Source organism: Mandrillus leucophaeus, unplaced genomic scaffold (genome assembly GCF_000951045.1).
Source record: "Mandrillus leucophaeus isolate KB7577 unplaced genomic scaffold, Mleu.le_1.0 Scaffold175, whole genome shotgun sequence".
Classification (NCBI taxonomy): domain Eukaryota; kingdom Metazoa; phylum Chordata; class Mammalia; order Primates; family Cercopithecidae; genus Mandrillus; species Mandrillus leucophaeus.
In genome coordinates, this window is record NW_012101754.1 from 1,720,541 (window position 1) to 1,744,416 (window position 23,876).

Here is a 23,876-nt window from a genome sequence, read left to right on the forward strand (position 1 = left end):
TAACTAGTTACTGCAAAATTCAGTGGCTTAAGACAACAAAGATGTATTATCTGACAGTTGTTGTGGGTCAGAAACGTAGAGCGTCTTAGCTGGGTGGTTCTAGGAAGGAGGTTATCACCAGGCCCGCAGTCTTCTCAAGGCCTGACAGGGACTGGCAGGTCCACTTCCAAGCTGGAGTCTTCACATGGCGTTTGGTCAGAGACCTCCGTTCCTCACCATGGGGGCCTTTCCACAGGCTGCCTGAGCATCCTCAGGATGTGACAGCTGCCTGGCCCCAGGGCGAGGGATCCAGGAGAAAGGGAGAAAAGAGAGCCAAGGTGCCTTTTGTCATCTAGTCTCTGAAGCCACATTCAGCTGTCTCTGCTTTTTTATTCTATTTGTTAGAAGTAAGTCACTAAATCCAGCCCATGCTGAAGGGAGAGGAATTAGCTCTACCATTTGAAGGTTTTGTCAAAGAATTTCTGAACATATTTCAAACAACCACAGTAGGCAGGGCTTGAATGCAAGTCCCACTTACAACATTATTTCCATGGGGGGAAAAGTGTTCTGCAACCTAACTACAAGCAAATGTTTAAAACACAGCTTTTTTGGTTAAAGGAGATACACCTATTATATGAATATGGCTGGGAAGTTGTCAAACATTATGGTTTATTATTGAGCCTTTGAAATGTACTGAAAGCTGTAAGTTTATAGATTTCACCATTATAAAATACCCAAACAACCACAATATCTATATCTTTACACACACACACACACACACACACATACACACACACCTGCAACATTCGTTTGAAAATTGAAATACCTACAGAATAGCTATAGGGTTCCATAGAAAACAACAGCATTGGATGACTCCTTGAGGAAAACATGGGGGGGAATTTTAGCCACTAAGGAGACAAGTTGTTTTAATAAATGGCTCATAAACCTTATCTACATTTACTCATACACCAGGACATGTCTATCATTAGCCATCAGCAATTACATAAACTAGGGATTCTTTTAAGATGTTGAGATACAGTTAGCAAGAAAACAATTTGTCTTTAAGAGAGAAAAGTTTTCCTCTCAAAATATCCTCCCTTATAATAGATTGCTCTAATTCTCACTCCTCTTCCCCTTCCCCTGGTGCATCTCTGCTATCCTGAAAGAGTCTTGAATCAAGAGTTTAGATTTACTTTCACCCTTTATAAACACTATGTGAATGCATATAGTTTAAATTCCAAAGTGTCTTGTCTATAAAAATTGGAGTCCAGTGTCAAGTCACAAGGAATTGAAAACCATTGTATCTAAAAATAAAAGCAATATACCTAGTAAAAATGTATATTGGACTCATGGAAAAATATTAGACACAGTCATGAAAGCAGTGAGGCAAAAGAAAATACATTCAGTTTGCTAATAGACTTCTTGTTTTTCTGTCTTGCTGTGCATTCTCTCTCAATCTCTTTGCCAGCTCCCCTTCACCATCCAAGTCTTCACTATTGGTGTCATTCAAAGTTCTGTGTATCGTTTCTTGTCTTCTCACCTAAAATACTTGGTGATCTCATCAACCCCTGTAGCTTCAATACCAGCTCAATGTAATCACCCCAAAGCCGTGCCCCCCACCTAGGCCCCTCTTCTAAGCTTCTGACAGAGATACACCCAACTGCCTTCTGAAAAGCTTTACCACAATGTCCTAAGCTGAAAGCATTATCTTCTCCACGGAAGTACCTCGTCAGGTGCCTCCTGGAACAATCATGCTGTAATTCAAGCTTCCTTTTCACACCTCCAGTCCTCTCAAATTGAATCAGTCCCCAGTACTCCCACACTCTGCCTTCTTGCACAGTAGATGGATCGCTTCAATCCATCCTCACTTCCTGGACCTCGCTACCTCCCACTTAAGACTACTGATTGCAACAGTCTCTTCATTCACTCTTCCCATCCTACACTCTCGACCCCTCAAATCTATCCTCCACCCGGCAGCGTGTTTTTCCAAACTGTATTAGTCTCCTATTTAAAATCCTTTTGTGGCTTCCACTACCACCATCAGGCTCTTCTAAGTTCATTTTGATAGTTAGGGGAAGCCTACTTTGACTTCATTCTCATTTCCTCTCTAGGTTCCCTTCTGGCAGCTTCCCACCGTGAGACTACATTCACCATGTCTGGTGTATACACTTTTTGAAAGAAAAATAAATCTCAGGACCCCAAAATCACTAAGCCAAAGGGAAATGTCAAGCTGGGAACTTGCTCAGGCAAAGCTGCCTCCCATTTTATTCCTAAATAACTACAAAGATTAAAAAAGCTACATACCTCCCTCACAATTTTCCCACAAGGAAATTCCTTTTGGGACTCAAGATCTTTACCTTAAAAGAGTTCTGTTGATTTCACCCTGGCAATGTAAATTGATAGCTTACCTTCACAGGTGCGGGACAAAGGACAGAACTCAAAGTCATCCGTCTGCTCATCTAAGGCAAATGCATATCTGACTGCTTCTTCTCACCTACTGTTTATATAAAAATGTAGATTCACTGAGTCAGACTAAGACAAAAGTGACTCTTCCTCTACCCCCTCTCTCACATGTAAATTCTGTATTCAGTGAAAGGCTGATCAAAGACTCAAAAGAATGCCACTGTTTGTCTCTTACCAATCTACGACCTGAAAGCCTCCTACCCACTGCAAGTTGTCTCGCCTTTCCAGACCAAACCAATCTACATCTTACACATATTGATTGATGTCTCATGTCTCCCTAAAAGACAAAACCCAAGCTGTACCCCAGCCACATTGGGCACATGTCATCATCTTGAAGCCCACAAAGAATTTCCTAGTAGGCAAATTGTAGCTTTTTTATCTCCTGAGGCTGTGTCATGGGTGTGTCTTTAACCTTGGCAAAATAAATTGATTGAGTCCTATCTCAGATACTTTTGATTCACAACTTCATCAATACTGTTGAAAGAATCATTTGCACTTCCCTTTATAGAATGTGTTAAATACACACCTCTGTGCTTATTCTCTCTTTAGAGAGAAAGTATTTTCCTTCCTATTTATTTGGTAAAATCTGTTCAGCCCTCAAGACCTAGCTTGAGTTACGTTATTTGTAAAAACCTCCTTGACCTCCCCTAACATCTCAGCTGCAGCTCATCATATCCTTCTTTGCGCAATCAAGACCCATATTGTTACATATTTTGTAGCTCATTTCACACTGTCATCGAACTATTTGCCTTTGTGACAGCCTTGAGGGAAAAAGGTGTCTTTTTCACCTCTGTATTTTTGTATCTAATACCTATTACTTAAAAGGTACCCAATGAATGTTCGTTGAGTGAGGGATGAATGATGGCAGTAGCAAAATGCTGTAACAATAATGGAATAATAGACTGACATGTTTTCTAACACAGATTCCAATAAAGCAAGGGCTTACATAGATCATGAAGAAAAACAAATGTATTAGGCTTTGTAGGTCACATCAACTACTGTTCAATGAAATTTGCACAACCATTATATTTCACAGGTATCCCTGCACTCACAATACTGAAGGCCTCCATCTAAAGTTGCCCAGATGCTGGTGACACATTCCAAAGAATGAGTCAGTGAGATATGTCCAGACTAACAAGGTGTTGCTGTATTACTGAGGCCTCCTCCAGATGGTGATTCCTGGAAAGTTAAGTATGTGGTGCTGGCTGGAAGTTTGCAGCTTTGACACACGGGAATGTTTGCCTTAGGACAGTCTAAACTCCCCATCTCGTATGTCACAAGGTGTGTGAAATTGTTACTCCAAATAACACAATCTGCCCCTCCCATGAAATCATACAAGCATGAAGTATTCTGTAGAAGGAACAGAATTTTGAGTAACTCTACTCAAATTGTTAAAAAATTACAACTTGAGTCTCTACCGTAGTTTGTATCTTCATACTCTGAAAACCTTGTGCAGAATATTTTGAACATAATGTATGTGAATATATTTAAAATAATTATTCCTTGGATTAATTTTTCTAAAAATTACAGAAACTACTCATATCAATTCAACAAAATAATGCAATTATACATTATCTTAGGACTAATTCAAGCCTAAGATTTTTTTCCATCTCAGGTAACAACCTATGCTATTAAAATCTCATGTGACTTTGCACAGAGAGAGTAGCAGTTGAGTTAGCAGAATGTCCTCGTCTCTCCCAGACATCAATTTAATTGCCATTTAGAAGTCACTTGCTCACGATTATTATTTTTAGAACTTTTCACAAAATAGTTTCACTACTAATGTTAGGTCATAACAGATTTTTAAGTGGAGAATTGGCGAAAAAGAAAGAGATGAACATTTTAACAAAGGTCAAAGAAAGGAGACTTAAATGATTACTTGCTGATAAGCACTTAAAACATCTCAGTTGAATGTAAAGCCAGACCCAGAAAACATCACTTCTTCCTTAATAGAATTCTTTGCTCCTTACTAAGAGCAAAACTTTTTAAAACCCAACCATGCAACTTTACACAACACTGAAGAGTTCTTTGCAAGATAAGGATAACTCTGAAGTAATTAGACATAAATCTAGAGCTTCAGGTGTGAAACATTTGTAATTGCTTTAAAAATATAGGATTCAGAAAGTTAATGCCTACCTCTTGACTGACAAAATATAGTGAAGGTTCATAAGTCAATCAACCACATAGAGTACATTAAGGTTCCCCACCAAAAAGTTATATGTTATCTAAAATCTGTCATTATTATTAATGAAAAACCTTGAAAATTTGCTAGATAAGGATCTGATGGTCTAAGAGGCAGGAATGCACCAATGCCTGAGGGCAAGATTATGCCTCTCTACCCTCAATGTCCAAGTCCCATTGTTTACTGTCCCACTGAATCACACAACTGGGACACAACTTAATTTCCAATAGTAGGGCATTGGTTACATAAATTATTTGATTACTTTTAATGGCATTATTATTTATACTACATAGATTTATATTCTGGAATACCCAGCAGCTATTTTTAAAATGAGCTAATTCCCAATACACTGACATGGACTTCTGAGACTGGAAGATAATTTTAATTTATTAAGTAAAAGCAAAATGCCAGAACAACATGTAAAGTATGATTTTAATCTATAAAATGCATATATATATCATATATATATATATACACACACACACAGAGATATTCATATCTGATACTTCTTAAATATCTGGAAAGTTCCATTTCACACTGCTAAAAAAGACTATCGCTAGGAAGTGGTGGAGGAGCAGGGCCCAGTGTACATTCTAAATCATAAAACCTGAGCTGTTTGATTCTAACACAGGCTACTTCCATTATAATGTTTTTTGGTTTTTTTTTAATGAAAGCATCTGAGCTCTTAATCATGGTAAACTCCTCACATTCCATCAGGGACACCAGGTTGCACATCTCGAGGCTGTAGGATGTACATCATATATCTTACGTTCCTTATAGTCCTTCATGGTACAGTGTACCATGCAAGATCTCCTCCAGGAGGAAGGAACCACACCTGCATGCACACTCTAGAGCTTCCTGAAGTGGGGCCCAGAGGTCTCCTCTGGGAGAGTGTATGAGGACACTGACAATATATCCGTCAGGATACATAGAAGTTCTACCAATAGCAGTAGCCAAAGTTCAGAAATAATATTAAATATTTTAATTTAATTCTGGAGTTCTTATTCTCTGTTAAAAGGCAACTCAATGTAGCTGTTAAAACAGTATGTTCTGCAGTCAGACTGCCTAAATTTGAATCCTGAATCCACCAGCTATTAGCTAGGGGACTTTGAGCAAATTAAGTAATTTCTCTGTGTTTCATTCCACAGCCTACAAAATGTGGACAGTAATAATAGGGACATTGTGGGGTTTCAATGAGTTAGTATAGAAGAAGTGTTTAGAATGGTGCCTGGACGATCATGTGTTCAATAAATGTCACTCTTTGCTAGTGTTCTTGTCTGGTGGGCAAGGTGTTATCACTGAAAATGGGTTCACTGATTATACTCGCTTTACAAATGTCTCAGAATAGCCACATTCACAGAGAAATACACACAATAGCCCTCAAGGTCTAGCTTACCGTCCTCTAGAGCAAAATGTACATATCTGTAGATATACAGGAATTATACCAGCAGTTACACACCAAACAATCGTATGGGCAGAGATATCAGAAGGGAAAGATTTTTCACCAAAAGCAATCCAATTATTTCTATTTCAACCAGAGTCATTTCCAATTTGACCTCACATCAGGAAAACATTATTTTTAATGGGCAAAATCTTGAACTTTATATTTTAAAATCTTGAACTTTATATTAAAAGTATTTATCTTTGACAATTATCAGAGAACACAATTTTTTAAACCTTTGGTGTCCTGTAAATAATGATTGCATATAAACAGTTGAAATGTGAATCATTAACAAAAATGTGTTTCATGTATATATTTTCAGGAATACATTAATTATATGAAACAAGTAATTTATCATCACTGTCTGTGACCTTCACTGAGGGCCATTTTTAATTAGTGTTTGTACTTAGTAGACATTGACACCATCACAGTTATAACGATTTTATATTCCAATACATCCCAGTGAATTTATGAGGTTCCCTAACTTACAGGCTTGTAACTACATGTCTTGCTAGGGTGATTGAAAACAGTTTGGTTCCAATAAACTAGCAAAGGTCAAGAGTGCAGTGAAGACTGCACAAGCTGTTAAGGCCCAGTTCACTTCATGATTTGAAGTCATCAGTTAATCTACAAGTAGTATCGTGTGTGTGTGTGTGTGTGTGTGTGTCTGTGTATGTGTATTCTGACCTGTCCTCCACCTGAAAACACAATATACTGTGTATTTGTTTTTACTTCTCTAACACAAAACCATTCTCTGCATGGACCACAAAATACATTTCTTACCAAAAATTAAAAATAATGAAGACATTGAAAAGGATGCAGACAATAAAATTTTCTTTTTCAAATGTTTTAAATGATCATCTGAGATTAACTCTATAATGAATGGAGTTAAACCCTAGAAAAATCTTCATTAGTCAGATTCTGATAAGATTTATAATCATCTGATACATGTCAGCTGCAAGGAAAATGTGCATCACCACTATTCACAATAGCCAAGACATGGAATCTACCCAAATGTCCATCAATGATAAACTGGATAAAGAAAGTGTGGTACATATATACCATGGAATAGTATGCAGCCATAGAAAGGAACGAGATCATGTCCTTTGCGGGAACATGGATGGAGCTGGAAGCCATTATCCTCAGCAAACTAACGCAGAAACAGAAAACCAAACACTGCATGTTCTCACTTGTAAGTGGGAGCTGAACAATGAGAACACATTGGCACAGGGAAGGGAACAACACACACTGGGACCTGTCAGTGGGGGTGGGGGGAAGGAGATCATCAAGATAAATAGGTAATGCATCCTAGGCTTAACACTTAGGTGATGGGTTGATAGACGCAGCAAACCACCATGGCACACGTTTACCTATGTAATAAACCTGCACATCCTGCACATGTATCCCAGAACTTAAAATTACATTAAATTAAAAAGAATATGTGCTTCACATACTACAAACAAGCATATACACTATTGTTGCACCTTAATATTTCTTTCCATATTATAATTTTTAGTATATAAATTTCCAGCTACATTTTGATGATTTAATCAAAATACCATGGAAATCTGAATTCCTACACATCTTGCTAGTTTTCACTTTTGCATTTCTTTCTGTGTGACACCAGCTAAAAGGCAGCTCTTCCACCATTCGGTTGTCCTAAGGAAAAATAATATGATGAATTTGAAAACTGGTAACAGTACATCTGAAAATGTACATGTACAGTGGTTTAGTTAAAGTTACAAACTGCTGTTCCAAATTAAAACTTCATTTTTAGCCCTTCAGATCTCAGTGAAATTCTCTTATTAAGTGAAAATCTGCATTAAGTAGAGTAAGAAAAAGATAATTCACTTCCTTTATATGTTAACTTTCTGAAAATCTCAACATGATTCCATTGGAAAACTACTATAGTGGTTTAGAAGAGAAATCAACCAAAATCAACTTTATGTTTTAAAAAAAATATAAAAAGTCCAAGGGGAAAATAATTTGCTGTGTTTACAATTTTTTTCCAAGCTCTAAAAATAACAGAAGTTATAGATATAGGTATAGTATATAGAATAACATAGAATGAGTAGACTGGATTTTGAATAAAAATATAATTTCAACCAAAAAAAAATACGATGATGTATTTAAAACAAAGCTAGAGAGCTATAAATATCAGAAGTAGCTATAACACATAAAAATACAGATTCATTACTCATTTGCCCCTTCAGCCATTCTAACTTCACTTTTATTAAGCAATAATTAATACTACTTAAAGTCACTATCTTGGCATACACACAAAAAGGATATGCTATGTGCAAAATCCTCATTTGAAGAAAGATCAAAGATCAAGATCATGCCTTTTGTCAACTTGTGGTGATTTTAAAACCATGGCACAACATACAATTTCCAGATGATCTTGTTGGGAACAGTCTACATATTTGAAAATTAGCCTACAAAATAATTAAATTACTTGCCCCAAAAAGTGTGCTACTTACATCTGCTCAAAGGTAAATAAACCCAAGCATGTTGATCTAGATGGCAGCATCGTGATTGAAAATTTTCCCTGTCATGGATGAGGTAGAGCAGGTTAAAAAGAAATGACAGAGCTTGCCTGTGTCCATTAAAAATTAAAGAAATAATTTTGAGACAAATAAAATAATATCTCATGTAGTACTAGTTACTTGGTAAAATGATTACCCTTAAGAGGTAGTACAAGATGAAAACATAAACTCTCAATTAGAGTTTACATAAATCACAGGTAATACCTCCACAGTAAGTTGGGAAAAATTAGCGAGAAGAGTACAAACACCTTTTGAAGTCAATTTCAAGGAGGAAAATCATCAGATGGTCCAACTAACCATTCACACCTATCTGAGAACACTTCTTCTTAGATGGACTTTTACCCTCAGTCAGAATACAATTCTTATATTCTCATGTCTTAACCAAGTATACAGTTCCCACTGCATACTCCATTCTAAACGCTGGACAGTACACATACATGTGCGCGCACACACACACACACACGAGCCACAAATTGCAAAGCAAAGAAGGCTATAAATTACAAAGCAAAGAAGGGATGAGATTGCTGTTTCATTTGAAGGTAATTCTAAAATATCTCCCAGTGAAATTATATCCTTGTCTAAATCGGAGAACTTTAAAAAACAGGAGTGTGTCTTAAGATCTCCAAATAGAAATTACTAAGCAAATAGTATCTCAGTGTCTTGATCGTAAATTAAAAAGTTATATAACACAGCAATATTAATTGATATGCTCTTTTTTGAGCATCTCATTTCAAGACAGACCATCAAATCAGAGCGGTTTCAAAGAAAAGCAAATGTCACCATCAACAGCATGTCAGAGGCTCAGCACTCTTCACCTGGACTTGTCTGTGGTCCAGGAGAGGAGGTGAGCCAAGAACAGGCAGAATATTATTCACCTGAAGGACATCAAGTTGGAAAAGACAGCATGGAGAAGAACAGAAGTTAACCTGGCATCAAAGCCTGATGCCCAAAATGTTGAAAGCATTCAGGTGCCAAAATGTCTTAGGAACTGGTGCCTGAGATGTAGACTGGCCATGGGGATTTTAGGCCTCAGACTCCAGCCACGCTGTGTATTGGTTGTGAATCTTCTTTTGTAGCACACCTACAGGCCAGTACTACAGGAATTTGTAACAGAATCCACTTCCAGAAATGCTGCTCCGTTTTCCCCGAGTGTTTCCTGTACTGTTTGCCACTCCCTCATTTGCCTTCCCTGTAAATGCTGTTGTTCTTCAGTTCCATGGTTTCAGCTATGAATTCATGTGGGATTTGTTTCCAAAATTTTATCTTTACCTTTGAACACTATTTTGAATTCTAAACCCTTAAAACAACTTTAGATTTCACATCTTCCAAACTGAACCCATTGGATGTCTTCCTTGTATTCGTTAGGTTATGATTTTAACTGACATAGCAGAGAACCTAATAGCATTTGCTTGAACAAGATAGGACCTTTTTTTTTTTTTTTAATCTCTCAAATAACTGTGGACGTGAAAAGCAGTCCCGGGCTGACATGGTGGTTTCATGGTATCAGCGGCCCAGTCTCCTTCAGTCTTCATTGTCTCTTGGTATCATGTCCTCTTCTCCATTTCCACAGCCACTGCCTTGGTTCAGGACTTCATCTTCTTATTTGAAGTATTGTCGTGCCCTTCTTTCTGGGGCCACTGCTGCTGGAAGTGTCCTCACTACTGCCAGACACTGATGTGATCTGTTTATTCCAGAAGACTCTAAATTCATTGCCGTGATAGTCCAGGCCCTTATAAATATGGCCTGGGTCAAACCGTTTCATCTCCATTTCTAGCCACTCCCTAACACTAGGTCACCCTTTTCCAAATACTTTACAAGCTTTCATTCCCTCATGATTTTGCTAGGACTGTACTTTCCTCCTCACCCCTATTTTATCTTTTTCTGGCTCATTATTATTCAAGCCTATGTCGAGTATTATCTCATTTACTAAATGTTATCTCCTCTATGGGCTCTTCTAACTTCTCTCCACCAAACTGAATTCAGTAAATGTTTAATGAGCATAATTCAAGGTAAGGAATAGAGATATTGAGATAAATAAAAGTGCTTCTGCTCTAAGAAGTTAAATATTTAGCAGAGGAGATGGAAACTTTTCTCATTATAATACCTTATCAACAGGATAAGTGCAATATGAACAGAATGATATGGGGAAGTTAATCTTGCCTGCAGGCAAAATCAGCTATTTACCACTATGTATAATAGCACTTCGTTGACACAGCACAGATTTTATTCAATAAATCTGTGTCTCTCTTTCTTATAAAAATTATGAGTTTAGTGAGAACAGAACCCATGGTCCCCACACCACTATTTTATCCAATGCCAAAAGAAGAAAGAAAAAGGATTTTATTTTGATATTCATTTCTAAAGTCCATACAAGTATAGAAAAAAACTCAAATTTTAAATAATGATTTTGCAGGGTAAAATTTTCAAAATCAGATTAAAAAAATACTGAATTATCTTTTTCTAATCATATTATGAAGGGAAAAAACTTACATGTTAATTAAATTCACATGGAAAAGGTTACTTTATTGAAGTGTTGAAAAAGAGAATGATTTACTTTCTATAGGAAAAAACTCATTAAAAATAGTGAACATGTTAAGAATATTAAACCATTAAGGCATAAAAACTGACTTGACTTTAATAATATTTCATTGCGGTAACAGGAAGTACAATAAAATTCATGGTTTTAAGAGAGATATACATCTGAAAGAAAAATATTTAAGTAACAAAGAAATCAAAATGTACAGTAATTTTGCACCAATCACAGTTAAAATTAACACACTCCAAAATTCAAATTGAATGGTTAATCGACTTAACATTTAGATCAGTTAATTGTGACCTCCAGTTATTAGAGTTGCTAATTTATTTATAGAGAAAACATACTCTCATTCACTGATTTAGAAAGAAAATATTCATTTGGGATGGCATTAATTTCCTCATTTTGCAAGGAAAAGAAAGTGATTCTGGGAGAGGTTGAGCAAGTTTTTGTATTTCACATGGTCAACTGGGAAATCAGAAATAGGACTCCAGCCTATTTGGATGAGATAAGAAGTGTTAAAAGAGCTTTGTAAACTGTAAAGTGCTCTAAAAATGTAGGTGTGGTACATGCTCAATTAGAACACTATGTGTTCCAGTACACTGCCACTGCATCCTGTTAGAAAAGGCTCTTTTCCCATAGCAGGATTCTGCCATTAAGATTAATGTTTATTATTATTATGCCACAAGGGGGAAAAAAGGCATTTCTTGAACTGGAGAAAATCTATTATTCTTTAATTCTCTAATGTGATGTCTCCATCATCTGCCTGTGACCGCTGTCGGGAGCTCTTTATTTGTCCTGTTGCCACTCTGAATAGTTTGACTTGTTTCTTCTCTATCTGCTTCCACAAATGTATAGGCAAGATTCTTTACCTTCATGTCTAACATTAAACAGAGAGATCTTTCCATTTTTCAGGGGAATGGAACTCAATGTCCTGCAGGATCCTGTCAAGTGTCTTTCAACGGATCTTTTCCTGAAGAAAGGTCTTGACTATTATTTTGTTGCATTTGAATATTTTAACCCCAAAACACACTTTCAGCTTCCTTGTTTGCACCTGAGATGGAGACAGAGCTAAGCTAACAATTTTAGATCATTTGGATACCCAGGTACGTGGTTGTGGATCTGAAGGAAATTGTGTTATTGCTACTTTTTTATTATAAGGAAGATGCTGTAAGTGCCACTGGATTTTGCACTAAACTTTTTAAGTCAATTTCAACAGGACAAACGTGCACATCTGTATTAATGCGATGCAATGATTTCCTTAGTGAACACTCAAATGATCAAAAGCAGTTGTGCTGTAAAATATGTTTCTGGGCACCATGCTTGAGGTTTAAGGCAACCAGGATGCTTTAGCATGACACTACTTTCATGCCGATTTGTTTTCATGGTTTCGAAATTTGTATAACAAGCCACAACCTCATAGTGCACTCAATTCAGCCTTAGAAGGTTGCTCACATATTCACAGTAACTCCAACAGTAGTGGGGTTCTTCTAAAGACTGAGTTTGTTCAGGCAGTTTCAAATTCCAGCCCTCTCACTTTAGCTCTTCACTATTTCATGCTTAAGAATATTTCCTATTTACTACGCTTGAGAAAAAAGGAATTATGGCAATCGAAGGACTTCTCAATAGACATTTCTATATATTGCCAAGTAAACCCAACAATACTTATGAAGTGTAAACAGATCTGACTTTAGATTATAAAATGGCAGAGACACCTTGATGACAAAGTCGAAGCGAGTTTTCAACAAAAGGCATCCACCTTTCACTGGCACCATCCACAGCACCGCAGCCAGTGGTCAGAAACCACTGTCTCTCTGAACTTCTCCATTCAGTTCCTCTGCAGTTGAGCATCAGCATGCAACAGAGCACAAGAACAACTGTCTATGGGAGAAATATCCAAAAAACTGGAAAGCACATGCACATGGGCGAGCTGCGAAACTGTTGCTTAGTCATAACATCCATGTGGCCTAAACTGTTCAGTCCGACCTGTTTTCCTGAGTGGGATGCAGAGTTAGCCCAGCCCCAAGTAAGATTTTTCCCTTAAAAATTTACCTAACTTCCAACACTCTTGCTCTTTTCTGTCTCGCAATCAGGACTCTCGACACAACTAGGTCTCTCCATTGTGGGAATGTACTTTTCCATGATCTAATGATTCAGCAGGACCATCCCTCTCATTTCGTCAACCTTCTGGTCCCTTGAGCCAGGCAGTCACTAGGGAGAAACAAAGTTCTTAAGCTCTATCGAGTCACAGCCCCTTTGAGAATCTCAAAGTCTGGGTCCTCTAACCGGGAAAATTCACGGACACACACAGCCTATGCATGACAGGATAGCACAGCATGGATCCTAGAGGGCCACGCCCAGACCCCCAGTTGAGGAATCCATGGAAATGGAAAGATCTGAAGTCAAAACCCCCAGATTCCAATTTTGGCTTTATCCTCGACTAACTATGAAACCTTAAAAAAATCAATCAAAATTCTTTGAGCCAGTTTCTTCATTTACAAAACGGTGACAGTAATTCCTGCTGCAGCCACCTCTCTGGATTCTACTCATAAAAATTATTATGTATATCAAAAGTTTATAATTGTATTTCCCCATGCTTGTTAAAGTATGACTTTTCATTAGAAACTTTTGCATTATCTTTGATTCTTTGTTTTGCTTTGTCCACTAAAATCTGTTAGATGTTCCTTCAGGGAATCTCTCATCAGTTCTCACTGTCTGACTCACCTTGCTAAGGTCTCCGTGTCTGAATTTCAGTCTCCACTTCCTTGGGGATCTCCTACTTCCAACCTGTTTATGTATATGTGTGTGTGTGTGTGTATGTGTAATTATAATTACAGTTAACAGTTTTTTATATATAGTTATATGTGGAAATGTATATGTGTCTATATTTTTGTATATGTAGACCTACAAAATCTGTATATGTGAATATAATATATGGTCACTATTACCCTGACTTGGCTATATTTCTAGGAGACAGCCATATTTCCAACAATAATACGTTGTTTGATCTAAACAATGTTCTCTCCACTGTCATTTGCCCAACTGTCAATAAGTAAGCTAAGATAGAAAGTTCAGAGTGTATATATGGGAAGTGTTTGTTAATGGGGGTAGGGGCAAATGGGCATCAATGGTTAGTGAAAAGGTTTTCATTAAGAAAATTTTATCTCACCCAACACAAGGTTATTAAAACAGCGATATTAAGAGAATGTTAAATCAAATAGAAATTGTATCCTGCTGCCTTTCACTGGAGTTCATAGACTACTGACTCGTACCCAGTCTTCCCCTCCTGGTACCCTGGGAAACACAAGATTCCCCAGCTTAAAGATGATCTCAGAAAGATTGCACAACATTAAAGAGTAAATCATGTGTGATTGAAAAACTTAAACGCACAGTATATTGTAACATGTTGTACCAGTACCAGTGGTCAACATGCTGAATTATAATATTCTTAAAACCATTATATTTGTAAACATAACCCGTTCTTTGATGAATAATCTAAGACTACTCACATGAAATGCTGAGGCATGGTATTCAGGACATAATGAAGCCTGCGGCCTGCACGTGGACGTGGTGCTCACATGGTGGCTTCCTGTCCTGCACTGCGGGAGCCCCTCTTTACACAATTATTCTCTCCTGCCTCAGCAGCAAGCACTGACTGAAACACTGACAATACTCTCCTTGCAAAAAAAGCAAGGAGTTACTTCTAGATTCTGTCTTCCTCCTGACAGTAAACTCTTAATAAAAATGTACTTGGCTTGTTCTTTCTCAAAACTTCACGATGTAATTTAAACTATAAAATAATCTCAAGCAGGTAATATCTCAAAACAGAAAAATACACATTTGATGGAAAGTAAATTTCAAAAATTCTCCCTTCTGAACTAGATCAGAGTATATCATTTTTTAGTGTAGACCTTCACACAGAGCTTGCCTAGAACTACAAGATTAAAGTAAATAATAAGATGTATTCAGCTAAAATTTAATAACATTGTGTGGCAATTACTTTCTCATTTAGCTCTTAAAAACTCACCGTTAAAAGTAGGAATTGTCTCAGAGTTGCGGGAAAAACACAAAGAAATAATCCAAAAAGGTTTATATTGTTATCTATTGCCACATAATAAATTACCCCAAAACTTAGCTTCTTAAAATGGCAGTAAGCATTTATCACCTCACACAATGTCTGTGGGTCAAGAATTATTTGGGAGCAGCTTAGTTGAGTGGTTCTAGCCCAGGGTCTCTCATGAGTTTGCTGTCAAGATGTTGGCCTAGGCTGAACCATCTGAAGGCTGACCTGGGTTGACTCACCCACTTTCGAGATGGCCCACTCTCATGGATGGCAAGTTGGTCCTGGGTGTTGGCAGAAGATCTCAGTTCCTTGCCACATCGGGGCTCCCTGGGGCTGCTCTAGCGTCCCCACCTGATGGCAGCTGGCTTTCCCCAGAGCAAGGGATCCAACAGAGAGCACTGACACATGAAAACACCACTGTCTTTTATGACCTAGTCCCAGAAGTCACACTGTCTCTTCTGCAATACCACACTGGTCACACAGGTCAGCCCTATTCACTGACAGAGGGAACAACAAGGGCATGAATCCCAGGAGGCGAGGATGACAGGAGCCATCTTGAAGGCTGGCGACCACAGATCCATACCTAACTCCAAACCACGAAATTACTCAGAGTGTGTGTGGGGTGAGATGGAGTAGAGGGCAAAAAAACAGATTCTTTAGACTGAGAGAGATCTAGTTTCAAGAACTGAGTCTACAAATCACCAAGGAAGTGATCAAGGAACACAATCTAACCTCTCTGAACTTCAGTCTTCTCATTTTTAAAATGGGGGTGACAGTGCCGTGGCAGACCCAGTTGGGGTCACTGCTATCCCTCTTCTCCCTCGTGATTCCCAACCTGCCCACTGTGCGGTGAGTCCATGTGACTAGACCCCGGACAATGGGCTAAGAGGGAAGAGGACGTGCGTAAGTCCCAGGCTGAGGCCTTAAGAACCCATGCAGTCTTCTCCTGTCACTTTTCCCTGCGGCAACAAGCAAGGAGTCCTCATTCCAGGCAGTGTGACCGCATCATGGTGCTACTTCCCTTCCCTTGGCCTCGAATGCCAAGAAACCACAGGAGGAACTGGCTTGGGAAGTCCCCTGGCATCAAAGTCAACTTTGTGTGAGTGAAAAATAAACCTTTATATTATTAGGCCACTGAAATTTTGGGTCTATTTGTTACCAAAGTATAATCTAGCCTATTTTAATTCATGTTCATAAAATGATACTTATTTTGATAATTAAATGAGAAAATACATCTTAACTTCCTACACAGTACCTACATGATAGGGTTTTAATAGGTCAGTTTCTGTTCACCTTCTCTGAGGAGCTTGTTTTCTCATTAGCAAAAAAATGGAAATAATTATTCAACTCACAGAATTGCTTTCAAAATTAAAGGGAATAAAATACATTAAAAATCTTAACAGACAGTAAGCAGTTAACAAATATTTAAGTTTCTTCTCCTTCTTTCCCTGGAATTATGACCACAGGGGGTTCAGAAGGTCTTTTTCCCCTCATTGGACCTTCTCCTCCTCTATATTCAAAGCTTCCAAGTCCCTGGGAAGCTAACATACTGAGTTTATTTGATAATTCCTGTGAAAATATCATGTTGCCTACTTAAGACATTAAATGCAGCTGCATGACGGAAATGATAATAGCTTAATTAAAAAGATTTACCAATCCTGACAATAATGCCATGATTTCATTTCAGAATTATTCTAGTCATTATTTTCTTACATACAAAGAAAATGCAATTCCCCTTCTTCTGTAATGTTGATATTAAAGGCCCATAAATGTCACCTTATTCTATCAGGGCTTTTGTTCCACCAAAAGAACTATGTAAGATGTGTCCTGAATTGTGTCATCTCTAAATTTAATAGCATATAAAGCTGAAGTATAATGGATCCTTTGGACCTAAATAAACATGAATGAGAATTTTTTTAAAGCAAATCCAGCCATCCTGTGCCAAGTCATTACACTGTTTCATAGGACTTGCTCCAGAGAGATTTCATCATGAGTATATTGTAAGCTCTCAGTCAACAGATTAGTAAAACTTGTCTACTTCCTCATTGAAAAACTAATCATGTGTGCTTTTTCCATGCAAAACTGGAATCGTTGGCCCAGTTACATGCCTAAGTCACAGCCTAACACTACAACACTGGCTGATGTCCATGGAATGTGGTTTTTCAGCCACATGGAAGCTCCTGACACTTTTTGGTGTTCCGTAACTTTCCTTCACTGAAGGGCTCCCAGCAATGACCAACATGCCCACTGCAGCACAGAAAAAGTGGAATAGCATGCATTCTCCTGCTCTCCCTCTCCTCAGCGAAAGTAAGACAATAAATTGCCCAGATCCATTCTGCTTTCCTCTGTGGTAGCCAAAGATATGGGGGAATGACATGCGCGGTGGGAATACAGGTGTGGTGTCTCAAACTAATTGCCATGTGACAGACCAGCTTTGCTTCCTGTGTGTTCCTTGTGCTGTGCAATCAATGTCTGTGTGATGCTGAGTCATGGTGACACAGGATCTGGCTGCAGACATTATCCAAAGGGATGTTACAATGTCGCACTTTCTCCCTACCCTAGGGCCACCTGGCTCCTTACCTGTTCAAGGTTATTCATTGCCGCCTTAGAGTCTGGGTGTGTTTAAAGATCTCATACAACACCTCATCAACTGGTGCGCCTCCCTTAATACACCCATGTAAAACTCAACTCACAAATAGCATTTTTTTAGTATAAAAATATATATAAACAGAGAAATAATGCATAGGAATATATAATTTATGTTACATTTAAATAGTACATTGTGTTGTATATAAAGTGATACATTTCTTGGAACAAGAAAGTCCTTCCATATAAAGCATCACTGCTTGTTGCTTCTTTGTTGCAGGTTTTATGATTTTAACACTGAGCAACAAAAGTAAAACTATGAATTCAAAGTCCACATTTGGTCTATCTCAGACTTATCCAGCATTGAATTCTTTACCTATGAAACAGAACAAATTTTTTTTTTTTTTTTTTTTTTTTTTGAGACAAGGTCTTGCTTTCTTGCCTAAGCTGGAGTGCAGCAATCTTGGCTCACTGCATCCTCAACCGCCCAGGCTCAAGTAATGCTCCCACCTCAGCCTCCGCAGGAGCTAGAATGACAGACATATGCCACCATGCCCAGCTAATTTTTTAAATTTTTTGTAGAGACAGGGTCTCACTACGTTGCTAAGGCTGCTCTTGAACTCCTGGCCTCAAGTGATCTCCTGCCTTGGCCTCCCAAAGTGCTGGGATTACAATTGTGAGCCACTATGCCTGGCACCAAAGAACAATTATATTGACACATTAAAAAATGAAAAGAACTATACATTATTATATTTTTTTAAAATTTTTAATGATTTTGGGTACCTAAAAGATACATATATATATTTATGGGGTACATGTGATATTTTGATACAAACATTTTTGTTTGTTTGTTACGAAATGGAGTCTATGTTGCCAGGTTGGTCTTGATCCTTCCACCTCAGCCTCCTGAGTAGCTGGGATTATAGGCATACACCACCACACCTGGCCATGATTATATTTTAAAGTAAACGATAACAATCACAGAGCAGAAGTTATCAAAGACAAAGGTTAATTTTGATAAAATCATTATGTGTCAGACAACTGGATTATTTTATTTAACTAAGTGGGATAAAAATGGGTTTGCCAATGTGCATCCTGTTATTCTTGTAATACTGACTAGATTTGTCAAAATAATAATGAAGTACAGACATACAAATACACCCATCTTAAACATTTTGTGCTTCTGGTTTAAATTGAACAAGACTGTATTGACTATTGTTTGTTAGGAGAGAGACCCTTCCTCTAATGACCTTAAGGCCTTAGGGAAATAACACACACCTACATGAACTATCCCTATTTTTTATCCTCATACCTTCTTCCTCATACCAAACAATAAAAATAAAAATAAACCAACAACAGAAAAAGTGTTCAAATCCTAATAATTCTAACTTACAAATGTCTCACATTCAAGATCTCTCCACTTCTAGTGCAACTACACTATTCCTTTTGTCCTCATGTATCCCATGAACTACTGCAACAATTTCTGGTCGCGTGTTATTTCAAACTCCAGATATATTCCTGAAACAAACAATTAGGTCTCACTGACTTAAGGCCTCAGTCTTATTTAAAACTCTGTTGACTATACAATAAAAACAGAATTTATAACCTGATACAAAATGTTCTTCATGGGCTCCTCTTCCCTGTCTTTAAATCAAATTGCCAACTCTTTACACTCTACCCTGTTTCCAGGGTGCCCCTCCCCATGCCGTCTTCTCACTAGTTCCAAGTTACAGCAGGTTATTTCACAGGCTGGGGTGTTGGGTTTGAGGGTTTTTTTTTTTTTATTCTTTTTTACTCATTATCTCTCTCTCTCTCCTTCTCTGCCTAAAATAGCCTCATTTGCTTCTTAGTCCTAGAAAATCCAGTCTAAATGTCCCTTCTCCAGTGAAGCCTCCATCAGACTACTTTTTCTGGATCTTAGAAGCAATTCATTTCATTGTTATAGCTCTTGTCACGTTGCATTATAATGTCAATATTGTATCTGTTTCCAGAGCTGTATGATGAGCTCCACATGGACAGAGATTTGCTCTTATTTTTATACCCTTAGCACTCAGCACAATTCCTGGCACATAGAAGATGCTTACTTAATATGAATAAATGAATAACAGAGTAAATGCTTTACAAGTTTACAGAAGGGAGAATTCAGTGTGTTATGGAGTAATTAGGAATTGCTACACTAATATGTAAAATATATATAAATAAAATGATTGTACATGTCTTAAACAAAGGATAATCACACTTCAACCCTTTTTAATTTCAGACTTTCTTTTAAAAGGATATACTTATACTATCATATATTCTCTTTAATATGCCTTAAGTATGTAGTTGGAAGATGCTGAGGTTCAAGATTCCCTTAAGTTCTTGGGATTAGATAAGTAGGAAGATGTTCTTCTATGTGGATCATCATTGTCTACTTTTATTTATTGATATTAATTTGTAACAATTATATTTGTAGTATTTTAACCAATGAAGACATTTTAACGCTATAATTTAGCCTTTACACTTACTAAGAAGTATTCCTCTCTACTTCATTCAAAAATAGTAATATATTACTTTAGGATAAAACCTGCCCAACATCTAACCCCAAAAAGCATGTAGGTAGGGGTTGTCAGATTCAGAAAAACTAAGAAACCTACAGGATGCTCAGTTAAATTTTAATTTCAAGTAAATAATGAATAAATATAAAAGTCCCATGCAGCCTTTGAGGCATATTTATACTAACAGAAATCTAGTTTTTCATCTGAAATTCCAATTTAAATGGCTGTCCTTTATCTGGCAACTCTACAAAGTAACAGACAAGAAGACTAGCAATGAAGACCTGCCAGGAAAGTCTTGGTTGACATACGCTACTAGAAAGGCTAGCGTTCCTGGTTCCCCAGAGAAAATCGAGGGGCTTCAACCATCCCCTATCCTCTATATCCTTAAAGAGACCCATGCTTACCCATGTGCTGAAGCATTAGGACTTCCAAGAGGAAACTCATTTTGGTAAAGGAACAATCTAAGATCATGTCTCAGAATAGTTTTTTATAAAGGAGCATAAAGATGATATTCTCTACAGAACTAGCCTCAGGATTTTTTCCTACTACTGTAGGGAAAAAAAGGAAAACGTATTATCATCGTAGTATGCCCAGCAATGCTGGTATTCTAATGTATCACAAAATTTAAGTCCATGAGGCCTTTCTATAATGAAGGGGCTACTGTGAAGTTTTATATGCATTACTACAAATCCTCATAACATTCCTAAAGATATATGGCATTCTTTGTACTGTAAAACTAGGGAAACTAAGGCTGAAATTAATAATTTGCCCAAGGCTACACCATGAGTAGGAAGGGAGGTGAAACTCAAACACAGCTCTTCAGACCCTAGAACTACTTAAGTACTTATCAGTTATGTCATATACTGACTTTTAGAAGCCAGGTCCTACTAAAGAACCAAAAGAAATGTAAAGGTGCTCAAAAGAACTGACATGCAGGTGGATGGTCTCAGGACAGATAAGTTCCTAAGCAAGAATACGGGTTTGTGTGTTTGTGTGTGTGGTCACATGGCGCTTTCTCTGAAAACTCTACTCTAAAATTAAAGAGCTTTATAAAGCCAAGCCTTCACTATTCCACTCAATTCTTTCAGTATATTTAAAATTGTCCACAGGGTAAATTACCTTCCTGTGAAGCTAGCACATTTCTAAAGGTGCCTACCTAACTTTTAACCATAAACACTGCAAGGCAAATCTGTAAGGTACATGTAAAAACAAGTCTGCTCATCCCTTGTCTGTTTCCCCAGGTTGCAGAAAATGAAATGACCATAATAACTCCAGGACAGAGCAGACTGTTCATCTGAGTCATACCAAATAACTTCATTGCTGCTAAAGTAAAATTTGAAAGTGACTGAAGTGATTTTATGATCAGCCTTTTGGAAGTCATTCAAAAGTGCTGCAATGCTACTTCAAAGAAGATAATTTAAATGTAAATGTCACTCTTCGGGGTTGTTTATAAACAGCTGAGTATTAAAATTGGTGAGCTTGATTTGTGTTATTTCATTTAACCAGCTTATAATTTAAACACACTTATAATTAAGTTACTATTTGAATAAATGGAATAAGCACAAGTCAAACTTTGGTAGTGAGGTGCTCATCTTCAGAGGAGTTCAATTAGATTGGAAAAATATTTTGCAGAGATTTTGTAGAACAACGGCTCTCTACCTGGAATGCGCACTGGAATCACCTATGGGGTTCTAAGAAAATATCAATGCTTAGGTCTCCCCCCTGGAGATTCTTACACAAGTGGGCTGAGATGGAGCCTGAGCATAGCATTGGGATTTTTAAACCTCCCCAACTCATTCTAATATACAGCAAAAGTTGAGAACAACTGCTATCGAAGGAACTCAAGCATTGGATGGAAAGCTGGAATACTGACATTTCAGGATCCTTTCAACTCTGAAAGTCTATGTTTAATTGTACATGTGACCCTACTATGACATCGTACTAGAATAGACCTGAAATGTCTTCGGATATACAAATTAGGAATACAGCGTTACAGTCACTCTTCCTAGATGTAGTTTCAAAGCACAAAGAAAATGTTGCTATTATTTACACTTCTCTTTCAGGTTCTGATTATCTATTGAAGAGACCTTAAAATAAACAATTCAATTATTAAAAATATAATGAGCATCTCCTGTCAGCAAAACACTCCTGTGGGTAATGAACATTTATTAATGAGTCAGCCAGAGTCAGATTTTTTTGGAACTTACAATTTAATGGGCACAAATGGTTGTACTACAAAAGTAAGGGGAGTGAGTATGAAGTCTAAGTGCATGATGGTTCATTTAAGTGATTATGTTCAGCTGTGAAGGAGAAAGGCAGGCAGAAGTTTGCTTTTTATCAGTGCAAAAGTCCATACCTTATTCATTTTATTGAAGAATAATAAATGGAAAAGTAAATTTTAAAGTTTCAGGTGATATTTCACATATATTTTAAATATATATCTTACATATAAAATACATATATGTCAGCAAGCAGATGTGTCAGATTATTTAACCTCACTGAACATTCACCAAAAGGAATTACATTATACAAAACCAAATCAATTTCTTCTAGCGGTTTTGCAATTAAGGGCTAAAGTAAATTTTTAAGTGATTCAAGTGATTCATTGGTAGTTTCTGCAATTTTAACTAAATTTCCAATAACTTGAAAGAATGTCATAAAAATACAAGCTTGCTAGTGAATTATGCTGATTCTGCAAGATGAAGAATATTTGAGACATGAGAGAATTTCGATTAATAAATACACATTTGCTAAATTCTGCTTCAGATGACTAAACTTTTTGTTTGTTTGAACTAAACAAAACAGAGTTCAAAAAGGCAGAGTAATATAACACAACTAGAGTTAAAGGGAGACTTTAGATAAATGAGCCATAACATCTGGCCAATCATTTCAGCTCACTGTACCCAAATGGAATTGGAAACACACCGTGATAGGAAAGGTCACTCATGCTGGTAAAAAGTAATAGCCCTGCTGCCACAGTTACACCCACAAATGAAATCTACATCCATACTGTCTTAATCTTCACTACTAGGCAGCATCGATCTAGGGGCAGGTGCTCAGCTGGAGCCAGGATTAGGTATTTTGTGCTCCTGTACCCTAATTTCTAGCACAGTGTACAAGTCACAGCGGTGATCAAATCAGCCAGCATATAGTGTAATACAAATAATAAAATGTTTTAACTGAAAGTATAAGACTTTGTAGTAAATTAATGACTGGAAAGAAATTCTTTGACTCAATTTACCGTTATTTAATAACAATGATGTAGAAGACTAGGCAAGGCTTTATCAGTAAAAAAAAATAAAAATTATACATATAAAACCCAACTTCTGAGTGAAATAAAATGAATACTTGAAATTCAATAAATAAGACTGCTTATATGGGAGGCTACAATTTTAAATATAAACTTTAGTTTCCATTTTAGGTTATATCTTCCAAATTCCAGTAAGGAAAAATATTCATGTGGGTTTCTTTTCATGCAAGAAAAAACTCTAGTCTCAAGAGAACCCAACCCCAAATCAGCAATTAAAGTATCAATAAAAGCTATCT

At 37.2% G+C, this 23,876-nt stretch overlaps 1 protein-coding gene and 2 long non-coding RNA genes across 3 annotated transcripts in view; 1 reads left to right on the top strand and 2 right to left on the bottom strand.

Moving 5' to 3' along the window:
- Positions 1-15,580, bottom strand: part of LOC105537572 — an 88,414-nt gene extending 72,834 nt beyond the window's left edge. Inside the window, exons 1-2 of the long non-coding RNA XR_001005735.1 lie at positions 15,447-15,580; positions 14,654-14,821 (exon numbers count right to left, since the gene is read on the bottom strand). This is a non-coding gene — a long non-coding RNA (uncharacterized LOC105537572). The remainder of the gene's footprint in view (positions 1-14,653; positions 14,822-15,446) is intronic.
- Positions 1-23,876, bottom strand: part of FGF14 (fibroblast growth factor 14) — a 719,779-nt gene that overhangs the window by 671,967 nt on the left and 23,936 nt on the right. The window lies entirely within an intron of this gene.
- LOC105537571 lies at positions 15,718-21,901 on the top strand. The gene is made up of 2 exons (XR_001005734.1): positions 15,718-15,829; positions 21,572-21,901. It is a non-coding gene; the product is annotated as an uncharacterized LOC105537571 (long non-coding RNA).